Below are 24969 nucleotides of genomic sequence, written 5' to 3'. Positions count from 1 at the left end.
CTGTTGAGGCCTTTCAGGAGCTTAAACGCTGATTTACTTCTGCCCCTGTGTTGCGTCAACCGGATGTTTCTCTTCCTTTTCAGGTTGAGGTTGATGCTTCTGAGATTGGGGCAGGGGCCGTTTTGTCACAGAGGAATTCTGGTGGTTCCTTGATGAAGCCATGTGCCTTCTTTTCCCGAAAGTTTTCGCCTGCGGAACGCAATTATGATGTCGGCAATCGGGAGTTGTTGGCTATGAAGCGGGCATTTGAGGAGTGGCGACATTGGCTTGAGGGAGCCAAGCACCGCATTGTGGTCTTGACCGATCATTAGAATTTGATTTACCTTGAGTCGGCCAAGTGGCTGAACCCTAGACAGGCTTGGTGGTCCCTGTTTTTCTCCCATTTTGATTTTGTGGTCTCATATCTTCCAGGATCTAAGAATGTTAAGGCGGATGCCCTCTCTAGGAGTTTTTTGCCGGATTCTCCAGGAGTCCTTGAGCCGGTTGGCATTCTTAAGGAAGGGGTGATTCTTTCTGCCATCTCCCCTGATTTGCGGCGGGTGCTTCAGGAATTTCAGGCTGATAGGCCTGACCGCTGTCCTGTGGGGAAGCTGTTTGTTCTTGATAGATGGACGAGTAAGGTGATTTCTGAGGTCCATTGTTCAGTGTTGGCTGGTCATCCTGGGATTTTTGGTACCAGAGATTTGGTTGCTAGGTCCTTTTGGTGGCCTTCCTTGTCGCGCGATGTCCGTGCTTTTGTGCAGTCCTGTGGGACTTGCGCCCGAGCCAAGCCTTGCTGTTCCAGCACTAGTGGGTTGCTTTTGCCTTTGCCCGTCCCGGAGAGGCCTTGGACGCATATTTCCATGGATTTTATTTCGGATCTTCCTGTGTCCCAGAGGATGTCTGTTATCTGGGTGGTTTGTGACCGGTTCTCTAAAATGGTCCATTTGGTACCTTTGCCTAAATTGCCTTCCTCCTCTGATTTGGTTCCATTGTTTTTTCAGCATGTGGTTCGTTTGCATGGCATTTCGGAGAATATTGTGTCTGACAGAGGTTCCCAGTTTGTTTCCAGGTTTTGGCGGGCCTTTTGTGCTAGGATGGGTATTGATTTGTCTTTTTCTTCGGCGTTCCATCCTCAGACCAATGGCCAAACTGAGCGAACTAATCAGACCTTGGAAACCTATATGAGATGCTTTGTGTCTGCTGATCAGGATGATTGGGTGACTTTCTTGCCGTTGGCCGAGTTTGCTCTTAATAATCGGGCCAGTTCGGCTACTTTGGTTTCGCCTTTCTTTTGTAATTTTGGTTTCTATCCTCGTTTTTCTTCAGGGAAGGTTGAGCCTTCTGATAGTCCTGGTGTTGATTCTGTGATGGACAGGTTACAGCAGATTTGGACTCATGTGGTGGACAATTTGACGTTGTCCCAGGAAAAGGCTCAGCGTTTTGCTAACCGTCGTCGGTGTGTTGGTCCTCAGCTTCGTGTGGGGGATTTGGTTTGGTTGTCCTTTCGTCATGTTCCTATGAAGGTTTCTTCCCCTAAGTTCAAGCCTCGGTTTATTGGTCCTTATAAGATTTCTGAGATTATCAATCCTGTGTCTTTTCGTTTGGCCCTTCCAGCCTCTTTTGCCATCCACAATGTTTTCCATAGATCTTTGTTGCAGAGATATGTGGTGCCCGTTGTTCCATCTGTTGATCCTCCTGCCCCGGTGTTGGTTGAGGGGGAGTTGGAATATGTGGTTGAGAAAATTTTGGATTCTCGTTTTTCGAGGCGGAAGCTTCTGTATCTTGTCAAGTGGAAGGGTTATGGCCAGGAGGATAATTCTTGGGTTGTTGCCTCCGATGTTCATGCCGCTCGGTGACCCCTCCTTAAGTGGGGGGGGTACTGTTGTGAATTCCGCTCTTGGGCTCCCTCTGGTGGTTGTAAGTAGCATTTTTGTTAGTTCTGCTCTTTGGCTCCCTCTTGTGGTTTTGAGTGGTATGGCTGATTCTTGGATTTAGCTTCAGCAGCTGTTTTCACTGATCGTCTTTCTGGCTCGGCTTTATTAGTCTGGCCTTATCCCTCATTCAATGCCAGTTGTCAATTGTTCCTGCCTGGAGTCAATGCTCTTAGGACTTTCCTGACACTCTGACCAGTTCATCAAAGCTAAGTCCTTGCTTGTCCTTTTCCGGTTCTATTGTTGTGGACTTGTTGCTCAGCACTTTCTTTGTTTTTGTTCATTTGTCCAGCTTTTCAGTATGGATCTATTCAGCTAAGCTGGAAGCTCTGGGCAGCATTTCTCTGTGGTGGACTTTTACTAGTTTTTATTACTGACCGCACAGCGTTCTGTCCTGTACTATTTTCTATCTAGCTAGAAGTGGCCTCCTGTGCTAAATCTTGTTTCATACTACGTATGTCATTTCCTTCTCCTCTCACAGTCATTATTTGTGGGGGGCTAATCTATCCTTTGGGGATTTTCTCTGAGGCAACATAGTTTTCCTGCTTCTATCTTTAGGGGTAGTTAGCTCTTAGGCTGTGACGAGATGCCTAGGCAGAGATAGGAGCATTCCACGGCTACTTCTAGTGTTGTGTTGAGCTTAGGGACTACGGTCAGTATAGTTGCCACCTGCTCAGAGCTAGACGCATGTCGCTCCTTAATCACCAGATCATAACAGGTATTATGGTGGATAAGTTTTCACTTGCTACATTGGGACAATGTCTTTAAGTTTATTTTTGGCTCTATAAAGCATGATGACTCAGTTTTTAGCATTGTTGCCTTGAAGTCCTGGAGTCCTGGATTTACAAGGACAACATCTTAAAGAAGTTTGTATTTTTTCCGACTGTTTTTTTTTTTGTTGGCTTCCGCCTGGCAGGGGCGGCTCCAGATTTTTGAGGGCCCCGGGCGAAAGAGTCTCAGAGTCTCAAAGAGTCTCAGTGACCCCCACTTTAACACATACCACGATTCATGATGCACAGATACAGCAGAGAAGTATAGGTATAGTACAATGCCAAATTTCACTTCTTACATGAGTGATAGCTATTGTAAATTCAACAAGACCATACAGCAGAGGGGCTTTATATAAGTCAACCCCTTATACGCCAATTTTTGTGACCTACACTCCCTCTTCCTCAGTTACCAGTAGGCATTTTATTGTTAGCTGAACTTGCTGCAAAGCAAAAACTGCATACATTGAATACGACGATTTTTTAATGGAAAACTTTTTAAAGTAAACTTTAGAAAGTATTAACGTAGAACATTTGTAAAAGTGCAATATGGGTATCATATAGCACAGCCACGTAGTATAGCACAGCCACGTTGTATATAACACAGCCCAAATAGTGTATAGCACAGCCACGTAGCATATAGCACAGCCACGTAGTATATAACACAGCCATGTAGTATATAGCATAGCCACATAGCATAGCACAGCCCACGTAGTATATAGCACAGCCACGTAGTATATAACACAGCCACATAGTATATTACACAGCCACTTAGTATATAACACAGCCCACGTAGCATATAGCACAGCCATGTAGTATATAACACAGACCACGTAGTATATAGCACAGCCCACGTAGCATATAGCACAGCCACGTAGTATATAACACAGACCACGTAGTATATAGCACAGCCGCATAGTATATAACACAACCACATACTATATAACACAGCCACGTAATATATAACATAGCCCATGTAGTACATAGCAGTCATGTAGCATATAGCACAGCCACGTAGCATATAGCACAGCCACGTAGTATATAAGACAGACCACGTAGTATATAGCACAGCCACGTAGTATATAACACTACCACATACTATATAACACAGTCACGTAGCAGATAACACAGCCCAAGTAGTATATAGCAGTCACGTAGCATATAGCACAGCCACGTAGTATATAGAACAGCCACACAGCATATAGCACAGCCCACGTAGTATATAGCACAGCCACATAGCATATAGCACAGCCCACATAGTATATAGCACAGCCATGTAGTATAAAACAGAGCCCACATAGTATATAGCACAGCCACATAGCATATAGCACAGCCACGTAGTATAGCACCCGGGTGTGGAGGATAGGAGACTCTCCTCCAGGGACGACGGAAGGTGAAAATAGAACAATTTTTTTATTTTTTTTATTTTTTTAAACATTATATATTTTTACTAATGATGCTACATAGGCAGCATCAACAGTAAAAAGTTGGTCACACTTATCAGAATGGGCCCCCCCGTCTCGCTAGTGCCCCAGCACTTGCCTGGGTGTGCCGGGTGCTGATGCCAGCCCTGCCTCCTGGTACTCTAGTTTCTCACCCACCCACCAATAGAGATATTGGATTAAATTGGTAGCTGAATAATATAATGGATAATCTTGGCCCTGCAGATGAAGAGTGGGTTCTCCAAAGGCACCTCAAGTCTTCACTATTTCAAAACTAAGATGCACTTTATTAATAGATAGAGTTGCATAGTACACCATCGCTTTCAGAAGAGCCTTCAACAGGTCACTAATGGATTTTACATTGTGTGTCCAATGGGAACAGGGAGTGATGAACTGATGATGTCTATAATGCACTGAGGAATATCTTGGCGCTACAAAAGCAAGCATAAATAGTATCGTTCTTCTCAGTCAGTGATAGGCAGGCGATCTACACACTGTTGAACAGTCATGAAATAAACTCAGTATACTCTCTTTGACCTTTATAGTTGTACATACCAAGAAATAAAAAAGCAATATCTAGTCAAAAAGTACACCCTGAACTCCTTTTTTGTAAAGCTTGACTGAAATTGGGTCATGCAACAGTATGATGATCCAAAGCACACCAGTAAATTTACCTCTGAATGGCTAAAAATGAATAGAATCAAGGTGATGTAGTGGTCCAGTCAAAGACCAGGCAATCTAATTAAAAAGGTTGTGATGGAACCTTGAAGGGAATCTCTCAGCAATATAGATGAGTGGATCTGGCAAAATTTGAATTAGCGAGTTCATGCAGATTTTCCCTGGAAATTCAATATGTGAAGAAGCTATTCTCTCTGAATGTAATGTCTCGTATTGTTCTATGGACCCCAGAGCATAATAAATGTAATATGAAATAAATAATAAGAAACCTTCTAGTCACCTTACCACTCACCTTTAAAGGTCCCTCAGCTCTTCACCGTCACTTGTCCTGTCTTTGTTCCATTATTTACTCCTCATCACTTGTGCTAAAATCCCTGGGCCTTTTGCACTGAATAGAGACTTCTGGTTTTTATGAGACACAGAATGGTTCTGCGCAAGTGCAATAATAGCTGGACGGGTGATAGTGACGAGCGGAGGGGCAGGAGAAATGAGCAGTAAGGTGAGTATAAGGATTTTTTTTTATTTTCTTTTACATTTTTTATGTCTCTTTATGGTTCAGAAAAATGGAATCCAGCGGTCGCCATGTTACTTAATTCATGTTGAAGCTAATTGAAAATAAAATCCACATTTTGGCAAACGTAAATTTTTGTAACATTTGAGTAGAATTCGATTCTGCCCAAATTTACTCGCTCATCTATAGCCAGCAGGGTTTCACATGCCAAACTATTTAAATGCACATGATGCTCTTTCAAAGACAAGTCCAGCAATACCTTTACATGGAAAGTCTTTTCTTCGTTATTAAGAAACTTTCTTTGAATAGATAATATGCATCTGAGGCTGAAGAGCTTTCTTAGACCTAAAACTTCTGTCACTCCAGCTCTATTCCCCTCCCAGTGCCACCTCTTACTGCTTGTTTGACAATTCCTTATCCTGAAGTCACGCAGCATAGAAGCTGTCAGTCAGGCAACAGGACAGAGGAGGCGCTGGGAATAGAGCTGGAGTGACAGAGGCTTAACATCTGCAAATAACTCTTCAGCCCCATCTGTACAGTATATCAATTTGCATGATTTCTCAGTAATGAAGAAATGGACTGGCCATCTAAAGGTATTTCTAAACTTTTTTGAAAGTGCTAAATCCACATATAAATAGTTTGGGGGTGATATTCTGTAGACAGATTCCATTTAAGAGAGCTATGTTTAAATGGATGTGCACAAACTTCATGAATTTCAGCAATGTTTTAAAGAACAGTGGACCAAAATGCTTCTAAAAATGTGTGAGGAACTGATAATCGCACACAGAAAACGAAACTTCAAGTTATTGCTGCTAAAGGAGGTTGTGCAAGCTATAAATTCATGGGGTGTGCTACATTTATCACACACTGTTTCTGCATTTTGGACTAATGTTTGTTAAATATATAATTCCATAAGATGATACATTTTAACCCCTTTCTGACATGTGACGTAATATCCCGTCGAGGTGGGGTGGGCCCGTATGACCACCAACGGGATAGTACGTCATAGCGATCGGACGCACTCATGGCGGGAGCGCGGCCGATCACGGCCGGGTGTCAGCTGACTATCGCATCTGACATCTGGCACTATGTGCCAGTAGCAGTCACGGACCGCCCCCGGCACATTAACCCCCCGGCACACTGCGATCAAACATGATCGCAGTGTTCCGGAGGTATAGGGAAGCATCGTGCAGGGAGGGGGCTCCCTACGGGCTTCCCTGAGACCCCCAGAGCAATGCGATGTGATCGCGTTGCCCCGAGGGTCTTCTACCTTCCTCCCTGCAGCAGGCCCGGATCCAAAATGGTCACGTTGCTGCATCCGGGTCCTGCAGGGAGGTGGCTTCACAGCGCCTGCTCACAGCAGTTGCCGGGAAGCCTCTATGAGTGCACGTCAGATCACTGATCTGACACAGTGCACAGCAATGTGTCAGATCAGCGATCTTACACTATAACATGATGCCCCCCCCTGGGGGAATGTTATAGTGTAAAAAAAAAATATTCACACGTGTAAAAAAAATTTTAAAAAAATTGAAAAAAAATATATATATTGTTCCCATAAATACATTTCTTTATCTAAATAATAAAAAAACAATAAAAGTACACATATTTAGTATCGCCACGTCCATAACGACCCATCCTATAAGACTGTCCCACTACTTAACCCCTTCAGTGAACACCGTAAAATAAAAAAACCGAGTCAAAAAACAATGCTTTACTATCATACCGCCAAACAAAAAGTGGAATAGCACGCGATCAAAAAGACAGATATAAATAATTATGGTACCGCTGAAAACGTAATCTTGTCCCGCAAAAAACGAGCCACAATACAGCATTATCAGCAAAAAAGTTATAGTCCTCAAAATAAAGCGATGCAAAAATAATTATTTCTTCTTTAAAATAGTTTTTATTGTATAAAAGCGCCAAAACATTAAAAAAATTATATAAATGAGGTATCACTGTAATCGTGCTGACCTTAATATTAAAACTGCTTTATCCATTTTACCAAACGCAGAACGGTATAAATGCCCCCCCCAAAAGAATTTCATGAATAGCTGGTTTTTGGTCATTCTGCCTCACAAAAATCGGAATAAAAAGCGATCAAAAAATCTCACGGGCCCGAAAATGTTACCAATAAAAACGCCAACTCGTCCCGCAAAAAACAAGACCTCACATGACTCTGTGGACCTAAATATGGAAAAATTATAGCTATCAAAATGTGGTGACGCAAAAAATATTTTTTGCAATAAAAAGCGTCTTTTAGCGTGTGATGGCTGCCAATCATAAAAATCCGCTAGAAAACCCGCTATCAATGTAAATCAACCCCCCCTTCATCACCCCCTTAGTTAGGGAAATATAAGAAAAAAAAATGTATTTATTTCTATTTTCCCATTAGGGTTAGGGTTAGGGTTAGGGCTGGGTTAGGGTTAGGGCTAGGGTTAGGGATAGGGTTAGGGCTAGGGTTAGGGTTAGGGCTAGGGCTAGGGTTGGGGCTAGGGTTAAGGCTACAGTTAGGGTTGGGGCTAAAGTTAGGGTTAGGGTTTGGATTACATTTACGGTTGGGAATAGGGTTGGGATTAGGGTTAGGGGTGTGTCAGGGATAGGGGTGTGGTTAGGGTTACCATTGGGATTAGGGTTAGGGGTGTGTTTGGATTAGGGTTTCAGTTCTAATTGGGGGGTTTCCACTTTTTAGGCACATCAGGGGCGTCCAAACGCGACATGGCATCTGATCTCAATTCCAGTCAATTCTTCTTTGAAAAAGTAAAACAGTGCTTCTTCCCTTCCGAGCTCTCCCGTGTGCCCAAACAGGGGTTTACCCCAACATATGGGGTATCAGCGTACTCAGGACACATTGGACAACAACTTTTGCAGTCCAATTTCTCCTGTTACCCTTGGGAAAATACAAAACTGGGGGCTAAAAAATAATTTTGGGGGGATATTTTTTATTTTTATTTTCACAGCTCTGCGTTATAAACTGTAGTGAAACACTTGGGGGTTCAAAGCTCTTACAACACATCTAGATAAGTTCCATGGGGGGTCTAGTTTCCAATATGGGATCACTTGTGGTGGGTTTCTACTGTTTAGGTACATTAGGGGCTCAGCAAACGCAATGTGATGCCTGCAGACCAATTCATCTAAGTCTGCATTCCAAATGGCACTCCTTCCCTTCCGAGCTCTGCCATGCACTCAAACGATGTTTCCTCCCCTCATATGGGGTATCAGCATACTCAGGACAAATTGGACAACAACTTTTGGGTCCAATTTCTCCTGTGACCCTTAGGAAAATACAAAACTGGGGGCTAAAAAATAATTTTTGTGGGGACAAAAATAATTTTTATTTTCATGGCTCTGCATTATACACTATAGTGAAACACTTGAGGGTTCAAAGTTCTCACAACACATCTAGATAAGTTCCTTTGGGGGTCTAATTTCCAATATAGGGTCACTTGTGTGGGGTTTCAATGTTTAGGCTAGTCAGTGGCTCTCTAAACGCAACATGGCGTCCCATCTCAACTCAATTTTGCATTGAAAAGTCAAACGGCGCTCCTTCTCTTCCGGGCTCTCCCATGCACCCAAACAGTAGTTTACCCCCACATATGGGGTATCAGCGTACTGAGGACAAATTGTACCACAAATTTTGCAGTCCAATTTTTTCTCTTATCCTTGGGAAAATAAACAATTGGGGCGAAAAAAATCATTTTTGTGAAAAAATATGATTTTTTTATTTTTACGGCTCTACATTATAAACTTCTGTGAAGCACTTGGTGGGTCAAAGTGCTCACCATCCATCTATATAAGTTCCTTAGGGGGTCTACTTTCCAAAATGGTGTCACTTGTGGGGGGTTTAAATGTTTAGGCACATCAGTGGCTCTCCAAGCGCAACATGGCGTCCCATCTCAATTCCTGTCAATTTTGCATTGAAAAGTCAAACGGCGCTCCTTCCCTTCCGAGCTCACCCATGCACCCAAACAGTGGTTTACCCCCAGATATGGGGTATCAGCGTACTCAGGACAAATTGTACAACAATCTTTGGGGTCCATTTTCTCCTGTTATCCTTGGTAAAATAAAACAAATTGGAGCTGAAGTAAATTTTTTGTGGAAAAAAGTTAAATGTTCATTTTTATTTAAACATTACAAAAATTCCTGTGAAACACCTGAAGGGTTAATAAACTTCTTAAATGTGGTTTGGAGCACCTTGATGGGTGCAGTTTTTAGAATGGTGTCACACTTGGTTATTTTCTATCATATAGACCCCTCAAAATGACTTCAAATGAGATGTGGTCCCTAAAAAAAAAATGGTGTTGTAAAAATGATAAATTGCTGGTCAAATTTTTACCCTTATAACTCCCTAACAAAAAAAATTTTGGTTCCAAAATTGTGCTGATATAAAGTAGACATGTGGCTAATGTTACTTAATAAGTATTTTGTGTGACATATCTCTGTGATTTAATTGCATAAAAAATTCAAAGTTGGAAAATTGAAAAATTTTCAAAATTTTTGCCAAATTTCTGTTTTTTACACATAAACACAGGTAACATAACATAGTAACATAGTTAGTAAGGCCGAAAAAATACATTTGTCCATCCAGTTCAGCCTATATTCCATCATAATAAATCCCCAGATCTACGTTCTTCTACAGAACCTAATAATTGTATGATACAGTATTGTTCTGCTCCAGGAAGACATCCAGGCCTCTCTTGAACCCCTCGACTGAGTTCGCCATCACCACCTCCTCAGGCAAGCAATTCCAGATTCTCACTGCCCTAACAGTAAAGAATCCTCTTCTATGTTGGTGGAAAAACCTTCTCTCCTCCAGACGCAAAGAATGCCCCCTTGTGCCCGTGACCTTCGTTGGTATAAACAGATCCTCAGCGAGATATTTTAGGTAATATCAAAGAAATGTTACCAGTATCATGAAGTACAATATGTCATGAGAAAACACTGTCAGAATTACAGGGATCCGTTGAAGCGTTCCAGAGTTATAACCTCATAAAGGGACAGTGGTCAGAATTGTAAAAATTGGCCTGGTCGTTAACGTGCAAACCACCCTGGGGGTAAAGGGGATAAGGAACAAATGTGTTTTTCTTTAGTACGTAAAGCCAAAGAATTCAAGACAGTGTATTATGATTACCTAGTTGACAAACTGCCTCTGGATGATAATTAGAAGCCTGGTAATTTGCCTCCCTCTGGGGGGCTTGAAATTAAATCCTAGTGATTTACAGGAGTTGTAAGATAAAAACAAATTATCAGCTATCCAGAGGACAGCTCTGGGTATACCCCTAGATGCTCGGATCTGGCGAATTTAGAAGAAAAGTTTAAATCAGATTGGTTCAGGTACCAAAACACTACTTGAACCATCCAGTGTACATGACAGCTTGGTAAAACACTGCCTCTGATCTGTGGTAAGAGTAATACCGCCGGCCAAAGAGCTAGGGTTCCCATGCTGTTGGATAACAGCGTGAGCCTACAGCTATGACCGGAGGTAAAAAAACTTACCTCCTCAGGTCACAGGCGTCGAATGATGGGACTTCTACTTCCATCAGGCTTCCATCAGAGAGACATCTATGAGACATCTGTCCATTAGTAATCCTATAGTTATTAAATACATAGTAACATACATAGTAACATAGTTAGTAAGGCCGAAAAAAGACATTTGTCCATCCAGTTCAGCCTATATTCCATCATAATAAATCCCCAGATCTACGTCCTTCTACAGAACCTAATAATTGTATGATACAATATTGTTCTCCTCCAGGAAGACATCCAGGCCTCTCTTGAACCCCTCGACTGAGTTCGCCATCACCACCTCCTCAGGCAAGCAATTCCAGATTCTCACTGCCCTAACAGTAAAGAATCCTCTTCTATGTTGGTGGAAAAACCTTCTCTCCTCCAGACGCAAAGAATGCCCCCTTGTGCCCGTCACCTTCCTTGGTATAAACAGATCCTCAGCGAGATATTTGTATTGTCCCCTTATATACTTATACATGGTTATTAGATCGCCCCTCAGTCGTCTTTTTTCTAGACTAAATAATCCTAATTTCGCTAATCTATCTGGGTATTGTAGTTCTCCCATCCCCTTTATTAATTTTGTTGCCCTCCTTTGTACTCTCTCTAGTTCCATTATATCCTTCATGAGCACCGGTGCCCAAAACTAGACACAGTACTCCATGTGCGGTCTAACTAGGGATTTTTACAGAGGCAGTATAATGCTCTCATCATGTGTATCCAGACCTCTTTTAATGCACCCCATGATCCTGTTTGCCTTGGCAGCTGCTGCCTGGCACTGGCTGCTCCAGGTAAGTTTATCATTAACTAGGATCCCCAAGTCCTTCTCCCTGTCAGATTTACCCAGTGGTTTCCCATTCAGTGTGTAATGGTGATATTGATTCCTTCTTCCCATGTGTATAACCTTACATTTATCATTGTTAAACCTCATCTGCCACCTTTCAGCCCAAGTTTCCAACTTATCCAGATCCATCTGTAGCAGAATACTATCTTCTCTTGTATTAACTGCTTTACATAGTTTTGTATCATCTGCAAATATCGATATTTTACTGTGTAAACCTTCTACCAGATCATTAATGAATATGTTGAAGAGAACAGGTCCCAATACTGACCCCTGCGGTACCCCACTGGTCACAGCGACCCAGTTAGAGACTATACCATTTATAACCACCCTCTGCTTTCTATCACTAAGCCAGTTACTAACCCATTTACACACATTTTCCCCCAGACCAAGCATTCTCATTTTGTGTACCAACCTCTTGTGCGGCACGGTATCAAACGCTTTGGAAAAATCGAGATATACCACGTCCAATGACTCACCGTGGTCCAGCCTATAGCTTACCTCTTCATAAAAACTGATTAGATTGGTTTGACAGGAGCGATTTCTCATAAACCCATGCTGATATGGAGTTAAACAGTTATTCTCATTGAGATAATCCAGAATAACATCCCTCAGAAACCCTTCAAATATTTTACCAACAATAGAGGTTAGACTTACTGGCCTATAATTTCCAGGTTCACTTTTAGAGCCCTTTTTGAATATTGGCACCACATTTGCTATGCGCCAGTCCTGCGGAACAGATCCTGTCGCTATAGAGTCCCTAAAAATAAGAAATAATGGTTTATCTATTACATTACTTAGTTCCCTTAGTACTCGTGGGTGTATGCCATCCGGACCCGGAGATTTATCTATTTTAATCTTATTTAGCCGATTTCGCACCTCTTCTTGGGTTAGATTGGTGACCCTTAATATAGGGTTTTCATTGTTTTTTGGGATTTCACCTAGCATTTCATTTTCCACCGTGAATACCGTGGAGAAGAAGGTGTTTAATATGTTAGCTTTTTCCTCGTCATCTACAACCATTCTTTCCTCACTATTTTTTAAGGGGCCTACATTTTCAGTTTTTATTCTTTTACTATTGATATAGTTGAAGAACAGTTTGGGATTAGTTTTACTCTCCTTAGCAATGTGCTTCTCTGTTTCCTTTTTGGCAGCTTTAATTAGTTTTTTAGATAAAGTATTTTTCTCCCTATAGTTTTTTAGAGCTTCAATGGTGCCATCCTGCTTTAGTAGTGCAAATGCTTTCTTTTTACTGTTAATTGCCTGTCTTACTTCTTTGTTTAGCCACATTGGGTTTTTCCTATTTCTAGTCCTTTTATTCCCACAAGGTATAAACCGCTTACAGTGCCTATTTAGGATGTTCTTAAACATTTCCCATTTATTATCTGTATTCTTATTTCTGAGGATATTGTCCCAGTCTACCAGATTAAGGGCATCTCTAAGCTGGTCAAACTTTGCCTTCCTAAAGTTCAGTGTTTTTGTGACTCCCTGACAAGTCCCCCTAGTGAAAGACAGGTGAAACTGTACAATATTGTGGTCGCTATTTCCTAGATGCCCAACCACCTGCAGATTTGTTATTCTGTCAGGTCTATTAGATAGTATTAGGTCTAAAAGTGCTGCTCCTCTGGTTGGATTCTGCACCAATTGTGAAAGATAATTTTTCTTGGTTATTAGCAGAAACCTGTTGCCTTTATGGGTTTCACAGGTTTCACTTTCCCAGTTAATATCCAGGTAGTTAAAGTCCCCCATAACCAGGACCTCATTATGGGTTGCAGCTTCATCTATCTGCTTTAGAAGTAGACTTTCCAGGGTTTCTGTTATATTTGGGGGTTTGTAACAGACCCCAATGCGAATTTTGTTACCATTTTTCCCTCCATGAATTTCGACCCATATGGACTCGACATCCTCATTTCGTTCGCTAATATCCTCCCTTAAAGTGGACTTTAGACAAGACTTTACATAGAGACAAACCCCTCCTCCTCTCCGATTTTTACGATCCTTTCTAAACAGGCTGTAACCCTGTAAGTTAACTGCCCAGTCATAGCTTTCATCTAACCATGTCTCGGTTATTCCCACTATGTCAAAGTTACCTGTAGATATTTCTGCTTCTAGTTCTTCCATCTTGTTTGTCAGGCTTCTGGCGTTTGCGAGCATGCAGTTTAGAGGATTTTGTTTTGTTCCAATCTCCTCGCTGTGGATTGTTTTAGAAATGTTCTTACCTCCCATCTGAGTATGTTTTCCTGGGTCTACTTTGTTCAAGTCTAATGTTCTTCTTCCCGTCCCCTCTTCTTCTAGTTTAACGCCCTCCTGATGAGTGTAGCGATTCTTCTGGCGAATGTGTGTTTCCCAGGTTTGTTGAGGTGTAGTCCATCTCTGGTGAGGAGTCCATCGTACCAGTAATTCACACCGTGGTCCAGGAATCCGAATCCTTGTTGTCTGCACCATCGTCTTAGCCAGTTGTTTGCATCAAGGATCCTGTTCCATCTCCTGGTGCCATGCCCGTCTACTGGAAGGATAGAAGAAAAAACTACCTGTGCATCCAGTTCCTTTACTTTCTTCCCCAACTCTTCCCCAATGATACAAAAGAGAAGAAACTCGAGACTGTATATACTCTATAAGCTCGACAAGGTGAGCATAAGCGTTTTTTTTATTTTAAAATAAAAAATAAAAATGTGTTTTTTATTTACAATATAACTATAGAATTAATAATAGATAGGCATCTTATAGATGCTTCTCCATTAATAGCCTGAGAGCTTGATATCACCTGAAAATATAAAGGTGACATCAACCCCACAAACATCAATCCCACTTGCCACTGCCCACAGGACAATTGGAAAGAGCCATGCAAAGCACCAGAATTGGCCCATCTAATAGATGCACCTTTTCTGGGGTAGCTGTGGGCTGCTATCTTTAGACTGGGGGGCAATAGCTATGATCCATTACTAGCCAGAGAATACCAAACCCCAGCTGTCTGCTTTAGCTTGGCTGGTTGTCAAAATTGGGGGGAACCCATGCCATTTTTTAAATTATTTATTTAATTAATTTTAAAAAAGGGGATGGACCCTTCTATTCTTGATAACCAGCCTTGCTTAAGCTGACAGTTGAGGGCTGCAGCCCGTAGCTGTCAGTATTTCCTGGCTGGCTATTAAAAATGCAGGGGAACCCAAGTCATTTTTTAAAATTTATTTATAGCGCAAGCGCCAAATGAGGAGTACACTCATCAGCAGTGCCTACTCTAGCTGTTATCTGATACAGCAGGTGTAGGCTGATGGGCGTAGTGGTCTCATCAGCTGACACCTGTGACCATAGATAAACTTTTTATTTCCATTCACTGCTGTGGCCTCACGCTGTCATCTAACAGCATGGGAACCACAGTGCTCTGACCGGTGGTAATTATCTTACTGCCAAAAAAGCCACCGGTGTTTCTCGCACTGTCATGTCAGCGTGAGAAACAGTCAGTGTATGGGGTGCCAAACCCGAACAGTAACAAGGACTTTCTGGTCAAGTCTGTGTTCAGGGTCTGTGCCCAAACAGTAGATGTTTGGTACGGACCCTGAACTTCACTATTCGGGTTTGCCCATCTCTACTTTTGATAACTTTTGTGGACAACATTTACCTGTGCTAAAACGGAGCATCAGTGCACATGATCTACTGATGCTCAATTCAATCTCTTTATTGCTGTAAAATGCTGCACTTAGCTTTTTCCTGCAGCCCTATAGAGAAAGAATTGAGTAGTGGTCAGGCATTTAATCATATGTTCCATTTTGTAATAAGAATAAAAATTCCTCAACCTGCCAATCAATACAGGGCCCAGGTGTGAGACACCCACTTATCAATAAGTTATCACTTATCTGCTGTTAGGGCTAGCAGAACGCACCAAGTTATTGGTCGATAGATACGAGGTGCGTTCTCAACCTGGGGCCCACCGTGCAGAGATACCTGCTGCAAGTAATGGCGGATGGACACTGAGCTCACACATGGGTTAAACTTCACCCCGTGTGAAATGAAAGCGAGCTCTGTTGCCCCACAGAGTCGCACTGAACACAGGGACTAAAACCCTAACTAAAAGTTGTGCTTGCTCTGGAACTCTCCTGTGCTAACCGCACACATGAAGCAACCAGATGCTAAGCCAAGGCTAATTGCCCCCACTGACGCTAGCTGCCTGCCTGAGTGTACAGCCCCAAGGCTAAACAGATTCACACCAATTATATACAGTGTGGCAGAGTATCCACTGGCAACTGCCAAACACAAATGATACTAGCGCATGGCCGTGCGGCCATGCGAACCTTTTATAGCTGTAGCAGTTCAGGACCTTCCTAATGGACCAATTGGAGCTGCTACAGGACCTAAGCATGTGACCCCCGACCTCCAATGAGAGGTCTTTCCTTGGGCAAGCTCAGGAGGAGAAAAGCAGGACTTAGTCCCAGGAGCGCCTGCTCGCCGCCGAGCAGTACTGGTTATAATGGCTGGACCTGGAAGGGCAGCAGTAACCAAACATGCAGTATCTGTCTGAGCCAGGCGCTGGGACAGACGTCTCCGCTGAGCAGGCTCGACTGCTGCTGTAGAAGAATGGGAGACCGCAGCGGACATGGCTCGAGATTCCCCCTGTGCAGCGTCAGGAACTCGACGCCTAACATCTGCATGCTGAAAATTCTTTCAGATGCAGATTCAATCAGTGAAAAAAATCTCTCATCTGCACTGCCCCATTGAATAACATTGGTTTAAACTTAAAATACAGTGAGGTGAGTCCTTTCTGAGCCTTTATTGAATACAGGAAGCATATTAAGTTGTATTCTAACTCTAGTCGCTTACATTCAGTCATCATGGTGGTGCATAGAGCTGTTAACCCCTTTCTGACCTCGGACGGGATAGTACGTCCGAGGTCAGAAGCCCCGCTTTGATGCGGGCTACGGCGGTGAGCCTGCATCAAAGCCGGGACATGTCATCTGTTTTGAACAGCTGACATGTGCCCGTAATAGAATCGCGATCTGCCCGCACCTATTAACTAGTTAAATGCCGCTGTCAAACGCAGACAGCGGCATTTAACTACCGCATCCGGCCGAGCGGCCGGAAATGACGGCATCGCCGACCCCCATCACATGATCAGAGGTCGGCGATGCTTGTACATTGTAACCATAGAGGTTCTTGAGACGTCTATGGTTACTGATCGCCGGTAGCTTTGAGCGCCACCCTGTGGTCGGCGCTCACAGCACACCTGATTTTCTGCTACATAGCAGCGAACATCAGATCGCTGCTATGTAGCAGAGGCGATTGTGCTGTGTCTGCTTCTAGCCTCCCATGGAGGCTATTGAAGCATGGCGAAAGTAAAAAAAAAAAGTTAAAAAAAATGTGAAAAAAATAAAAAAAATATAAAAGTTTAAATCACCCCCCTTTCGCCCCAATCAAAATAAATCAATAAAAAAAAATGAAATCTACACATATTTGGTATCACCACGTTCAGAATCGCACAACCTATCAATTAAAAAAAAAGCATTATCCTGATCGCTAAACGGCATAGCGAGAAAAAAATTCGAAACGCCAGAATTACGTTTTTTGGTCACCGCAACATTGCTTTAAAATGCAATAACGGGCGATCAAAAGAACATATCTACACCAAAATGCTATCAATAAAAACGCCTGCTCGGCACGCAAAAAATAAGCCCTCAACTGACCCCAGATCATAAAAAATGGAGACGCTACAAGTATCGGAAAATGGCGCACATTTTTTTTTTTTTTTTTAGCAAAGTTTGGAATATTTTTTCATCACTTAGGTAAAAAATAACCTAGTCATGTTAGGTGTCTATGAACTCGTATTGGCCTGGAGAATCATAATGTCAGATCAGTTTTAGCATTTAGTGAACCTAGCAAAAAAGCCAAACAAAAAACAAGTGTGGGACTGCACTTTTTTGCGATTTCACCGCACTTGGAATTTTGTTTCCCGTTTTCTAGTACACGACATGCTAAAACCAATGATGTTGTTCAAAAGTACAACTCGTCCCGCAAAAAAAAGCCCTCACATGGCCACATTGACGGAACAATAAAAAAGTTATGTCTCTGGGAAGGAGGGGAGTGAAAAACGAATACGTAAAAACGAAAAATCCCAAGGTCATGAAGGGGTTAAAGTCACCACTTATTATATTCTGTAGTGAATGCTGCAATCATTCCCCCACACATTAACTGACAAATTCAGCAGTATACTGTATGTGTACAGCATGTGTGTGCCGTGCAGGCTGTCAATCAGTATGCAGGGGAGTGATTACAACTAAATGTTTAGTGAGCTGCGACTATAGCCTCTCCCTGCACCGCTACAATGACTTGAAGTGAATAGCTGCAGGGATAATATAATAATACATAATTTACTGGCTATTTACCTGTAGATTACCATAATATTTGAAGGTAAATAGCATATTGAGGTAACAGGTACACCTTTTAGATGTATGCATCACCCTGTCTGCTTACCATACAATGATCAGGTCATGTAAGGGAGAACAGCATTGCTGTACATATATTGCTGTACATATATTTCAGTCGATAACATACATGTAAATACATATAAATGTATGAAAAATGAATCTACCCAAATCAAAATAAATTATGTAATTATTCTAGATGCAGTGGCAAAATAAAAGTTTGATGGAGCCCTGGGGAAATATTTGGACCAAGACCCCGCCCCCTCCCTTCTGGTATACACATTGGGGAAATGATTATTTGATACACTGCAAGTTTTGCAAGTTTTTCCACTTACAAAGAATTGAGAGGACTGTATTTTTTTATCTAATAATAAAAATCAAAAAAATCACATTGCGTGGTTATTACATAATTAATGTGAATTTATTGCATGAAGTATTTGATGCAATAGAAAAATAAAATTTAATATTTGATACAGAAACCTTTGTTTGCAATTACAGAGGTCAGACATTTCCTGTAGTTCTTGACCAAGGTTTGACACACTGCACCAAGTATTTTCATCCATTGAGATCTTCTCCAGATCTTTCAGGTTTTTGGGTTGTCACTGGGCAACATTGATGTGATGACACAGCATTTATTCTTACTTATGCCACAGGTATTGTCTAGCAGATCAAGAGACCTAAGCCATTGTTCTTATGAGCATGAACGTTGACTCTTGAATTTATATTTTTTGCAACTTATTGTGCTGATATCCTTGGAAGACAGGGATGCAGGATAGTTCAATAATCAATGGTTGTTAATATGTTGATTACCATTGTATTAGTCAGCTTGCTGACTTGCAAACAGTGAAGGACAGACAAACTATTCAGATTGATTTAATTCTAGAACAATTGAATTTGACCTCATACCACCTTTTCTCTGACCTGTGGATGATGGCCTGGAAGACATCTGTGGGTATTAAAAGGTTGGCTCTATTCTTCTACAGATAGAGATTTTACTGAACTGCAGCCAGGCACCATGGCTCCAACAGGAGGAATACAGATTTGATCCACTGTTCATCACTAAGCCCTTGAAAATATCTGAAACACTCAGGTTGGGACAATCAGGTCTCCTGGCCACATATCTCAATGAACTGTCAGCTTCCTAAGAGTAACACTATCTCCTCTCTGTGGGTGCCAGCCAAAGGTGGAGTGCCACTGGTTGAGTTTGGTGACCCTGTAATCCCCAAAGTCGCAGCTGCTCTAATCCCGATGAGCTAACGGAAGGCTAAGATTTTATAATTTGCACCATCTTGTGTATTTGCTGGGACTGTACTAAATTTAATTGAAAGTTGGTGGGTCAATAAAGTATTGCCACACTGTTTTACCCTCACTCTGTGTTGTCTGAGTAGTATTTTTCCCATGGAAAAGGAGTGCAGGTGTTCATTGGGATGAGCCCTGGTCCATGCAGTCTTTCTAAAGACAGCCAGGCCAGCAGACTGGAGCACCCAAATGACCCTCATGTTAATTGAGGTTCAGCTCCTTCCAAAGATCACCTATTGGGTTCAGGTCTGGAGACTGACTAGACCACTCCAGGACCTTGAAATGCTTTTCACAGAGCCACTCCTTAGTTGCCCTGGCTGTGTGTTTCTGGTCATTGGAAAAAATAGGGAGGCGCACACAGCTAAGTAAAGGACAAGGTGCAAGCTGAACTGGGATAGCAGAGAAGAAATGTCAAACAGCTGCACTCTCAATTCGTGTTGCTAGTGAATCATTGAATACGTAGAAAATTGACACCATATAAATTGATTTTTGATGAACAAGGTACAGAATCAAGTAGCGCACGTGACTTTTCGGCCCTTTGGAGGGTCTTTCTCAAACGAGTGCGACATGCACTCCAGGACACTATTTCTTATCCCATTGCTTATCTGTAACACCCAATTTGCACACCATTCCCTTGTGGGCCATATTGAATCTACAGCTAGCGTCGTTTGATAAAGACCCTCCAAAGGGTCAAAACGTCACGTACACTACTTGATTCTGTACCTTGTTCATCAAAAATCAATTTGTATGGTGTCAATTTTTTATGTATTAAATGATTCACTAGTAACACAAATTGAGAGTGCAGCTGTTTGACTTTTCTTCTTTGTTTCTGGTCATTGTCATGCTGGAAGACCTAGCCACGACTTCAGTTCTCTTAAGGTATCGTCACATTAAGCAATGCTGCAGCGATATAGGCAACGATGCCGATCGCTGCAGCGTCGCTGTTTCGTCGCTGTGTGGTCGCTAGAGAGCTGTCACACAGACAGCTCTCCAGCGACCAACGATGCCGAAGTCCCCTGGTAACCAGGGTAAACATTGGGTTACTAAGCGCAGGGCCGCGCTTAGTAACCCGATGTTTACCCTGGTTACCATTGTAAATGTAAAATTAAAACAGTACATACTTACATTCCGGTGTCTGTCCCCCGGCGTCAGCTTCCCTGCACTGTGTCAGCGCCGGCCGGCCGGCCGTAAAGCAGAGCAGTGACGTCACCGCTGCGCTTTACGGCCGGCCGGCACTCACAGTCAGTGCGGGAAGTTGACGGCGAGGGGACAGACACCGGAATGTAAGTATGTACTGTTTGGTTTTTTTACATTTACAATGGTAACCAGGGTAAAGATCGGGTTACTAAGCGCGGCCCTGCGCTTAGTAACCCAATGTTTACCCTGGTTACCAGTGAAGACATCGCTAAATCGGCATCACACACGACGATTCAGCGATGTCTGCGGGAGATCCAGCGACGAAATAAAGTTCTGGCCTTTCAGCTCCGACCAACGATGTCACAGCAGGATCCAGATCGCTGCTGCATGTCAAACACAACGATATCGCTATCCAGGACGCTGCAACGTCACGGATCGCTAGCGAAATCGTTGTTAAGTTGTTCAGTGTGAAGGTACATTTACCGAAAGGAGGTTGTTGGCCAAAATACTTGACAAAAACAGCAAAACACGGCAGAGGTTCTTACCTGCCTAGGCCTTCAAACAAATGCACTAACAGGATGCAGTGGACCCATGTGGTAAAATAGAAACACAGGTGCAGCATAACTGATGACGCAGCCACTCACCAGCTACCAAACTAATGGAGGGGGCGGCTGCTTGGCACATAGCTGCACATAAAAACTTGTATGTGGCGCTGTTCACACAATGGAGATGCACAGCATCCAGGCAGTCCTAGTAGTGACACCCTTCTATTAGATCAGGCGGGCCTGCCCAGCGCTATCCAAATGCACCCCATGTGCACAGACACCACAGTTTATGTGCCAAGCAGCCACCCCCTCCATTAGTTTGGTAGCTGGTGAGTGGCTGCGTCATCGGTTATGCTGCACCTGTGTTTCTATTTTACCACATGGGTCCACTGCATCCTGTTAGTGCACTTGTTTGAAGGCCTAGGCAGGTAAGAACCTCTGCCGTGTTTTGCTGTTTTTTTCTAATTTTTGGAGGATCTCTGAATCCTCTTTTTGTACTTTTGCTGTTTAGAGATAGGACTCATAAGCGTGAGGACCCTTGACGTGGGTTATGAGCTTGCGTATTTTGGCCAGAATATAAACCAATACCTCACATAATATTTTTTTATGTGTTTTTTGCACTTTTTTTTCGGGGTGCAGTTGGGCCCATTTTCTACTTGTAAACTGTGGTGTCTGTGCACATGGGGTGCATTTGGATAGCGCTGGGCAGGCCCGCCTGATCTAATAGAAGGGTGTCACTACTAGGCCTGCCTGGATGCTGTGCATCTCCATTGTGTGAACAGCGCCACATACAAGTTTTTATGTGCAGCTATGTGCCAAGCAGCCGCCCCCTCCATTAGTTTGGTAGCTGGTGAGTGGCTGCGTCATCGGTTATGCTGCACCTGTGTTTCTATTTTACCACATGGGTCCACTGCATCCTGTTAGTGCATTTGTTTGAAGGCCTAGGCAGGTAAGAACCTCTGCCGTGTTTTGCTGTTTTTTTCTAATTTTTGGAGGATCTCTGAATCCTCTTTTTGTACTTTTGCTGTTTAGAGATAGGACTCATAAGCGTGAGGACCCTTGACGTGGGTTATGAGCTTGCGTATTTTGGCCAGAATATAAACCAATACCTCACATAATATTTTTTTATGTGTTTTTTGCACTTTTTTTTCGGGGTGCAGTTGAGCCCATTTTCTACTTGTAAACTGTGGTGTCTGTGCACATGGGGTGCATTTGGATAGCGCTGGGCAGGCCCGCCTGATCTAATAGAAGGGTGTCACTACTAGGCCTGCCTGGATGCTGTGCATCTCCATTGTGTGAACAGCGCCACATACAAGTTTTTATGTGCAGCTATGTGCCAAGCAGCCGCCCCCTCCATTAGTTTGGTAGCTGGTGAGTGGCTGCGTCATCGGTTATGCTGCACCTGTGTTTCTATTTTACCACATGGGTCCACTGCATCCTGTTAGTGCATTTGTTAGAAGGCCTAGGCAGGTAAGAACCTCTGCCGTGTTTTGCTGTTTTTTTCTAATTTTTGGAGGATCTCTGAATCCTCTTTTTGTACTTTTGCTGTTTAGAGATAGGACTCATAAGCGTGAGGACCCTTGACGTGGGTTATGAGCTTGCGTATTTTGGCCAGAAAATAAACCAATACCTCACATAATATTTTTTTATGTGTTTTTTGCACTTTTTTTTCGGGGTGCAGTTGGGCCCATTTTCTACTTGTAAACTGTGGTGTCTGTGCACATGGGGTGCATTTGGATAGCGCTGGGCAGGCTCGCCTGATCTAATAGAAGGGTGTCACTACTAGGCCTGCCTGGATGCTGTGCATCTCCATTGTGTGAACAGCGCCACATACAAGTTTTTATGTGCAGCTATGTGCCAAGCAGCCGCCCCCTCCATTAGTTTGGTAGCTGGTGAGTGGCTGCGTCATCGGTTATGCTGCACCTGTGTTTCTATTTTACCACATGGGTCCACTGCATCCTGTTAGTGCATTTGTTTGAAGGCCTAGGCAGGTAAGAACCTCTGCCGTGTTTTGCTGTTTTTCTCTAATTTTTGGAGGATCTCTGAATCCTCTTTTTGTACTTTTGCTGTTTAGAGATAGGACTCATAAGCATGAGGACCCTTGACGTGGGTTATGAGCTTGCGTATTTTGGCCAGAAAATAAACCAATACCTCACATAATATTTTTTTATGTGTTTTTTGCACTTTTTTTTCGGGGTGCAGTTGGGCCCATTTTCTACTTGTAAACTGTGGTGTCTGTGCACATGGGGTGCATTTGGATAGCGCTGGGCAGGCCCGCCTGATCTAATAGAAGGGTGTCACTACTAGGCCTGCCTGGATGCTGTGCATCTCCATTGTGTGAACAGCGCCACATACAAGTGTGCAGCTATGTGCCAAGCAGCCGCCCCCTCCATTAGTTTGGTAGCTGGTGAGTGGCTGCGTCATCGGTTATGCTGCACCTGTGTTTCTATTTTACCACATGGGTCCACTGCATCCTGTTAGTGCATTTGTTTGAAGGCCTGGGCAGGTAAGAACCTCTGCCGTGTTTTGCTGTTTTTTTCTAATTTTTGGAGGATCTCTGAATCCTCTTTTTGTACTTTTGCTGTTTAGAGCCAAAATACTTGACCCCTTACATCTTCTCTTCAATATGGTGCAGTCATTCTATAGCGTTTTCAGAAAAGCATCCTCAAAGTAAGAGGTTCTCCCCACCATGCTTCTCTTCTGGGACGGTGTTCAGGGATTGTACTCCTCCTTCTTCTTCCTTCAAACATGACAAGTCGGGTTGATACAAAAAATTTCTATTTTGGTCTCATCTGACCACATGACTTTCTCCCATGCCTCCTCTGGGTCATCCAGATGGTCATTAGTTAACTTAAAATGTTCCAGGACATGTGTTTGTGTGAGCAGGAGGACCTTGCGTGACTTGCCGGATTTTAATCCATGAAGGCATAGTGTATTATGAATAATGGTAATGTTTGAGACTGTGGACCCAGTTCTCTTCAGGTCATTGACCAAATCCTCCCATGTAATTCACGTGAATTCAAGCATTTTGAGGTTTGCTTTGTGTAACGCTCGCGCCGAGACTGGTTGGGGCGGGCGTCTGGGGGTGTGGTCCCACTGGACCACAGACCAAACTTCCCTGGAAGGGGCGTAACTAAGTAGCTTCCTAGGTGTTCGCTGGAGCCTCTGATGGTGAGGTCAGACTTGTGCAATAGGAAGCTACCAGGTGCCACTCCAGTGTGGAGTCTGACTGTGGATGCTAATCCCACCGGGGACGAGACACAGGCAGGCAGGCACAGCTGTGACACTGGCTGACGGATGGGTATGGCAGAGGCCCTGATGGGCAGACTGACTTCACGGAGATACAGGCAGACAGACGGGCATGGCTGGCACTCAGGCAGACGGACGGGCACGGCTGGCACTCAGGCAAACAGGGTTGATACTCTGGTAGGAACTGGTATACAGGCGGGTGTATGGAAACAGGTAAGAACCTGTTCAGACTGGAGAGTATATGGAAACAGGTAGGAACCTGTTCAGACTGGAGAGTATATGGAAACAGGTATGAACCTGTACGGCAAGTTGCTGAACAGAGGTAGAGCAAGAGCGGATGCAAAGCAGAACCACAGGAGGCGGACTAAGAGCAGGAAGGAGAAGGCGGATCTAAGAGCAGAGAAGGAGAAGGCAGAGCTAAGAGCAGAGAAGGAGAAGGCGGAGCTAAGAGCTGGAGACGGAGCCACATGCAGAAATGCAGGAGGCGGAGCCAAGAGCAAGAGACGTAGAACCGCAAGGAGCGGAGCAAGGTAGAACCGCAAGGAGCGGAGCCGAAGAGCGAGAGCTGAGCAGAACCGCAGACCAAAGCCACAGAGTGCAGAGCAAGGTCAGAGTGCAGAGCAAAGTTACAGAGAGAAGAGCTGAGAGCAAAGCCAAAGAGTGCAGAGCAAGGTC

Source organism: Ranitomeya imitator, chromosome 1, assembly GCF_032444005.1.
Source record: "Ranitomeya imitator isolate aRanImi1 chromosome 1, aRanImi1.pri, whole genome shotgun sequence".
Classification (NCBI taxonomy): domain Eukaryota; kingdom Metazoa; phylum Chordata; class Amphibia; order Anura; family Dendrobatidae; genus Ranitomeya; species Ranitomeya imitator.
This window is presented reverse-complemented; position numbering follows the sequence as displayed.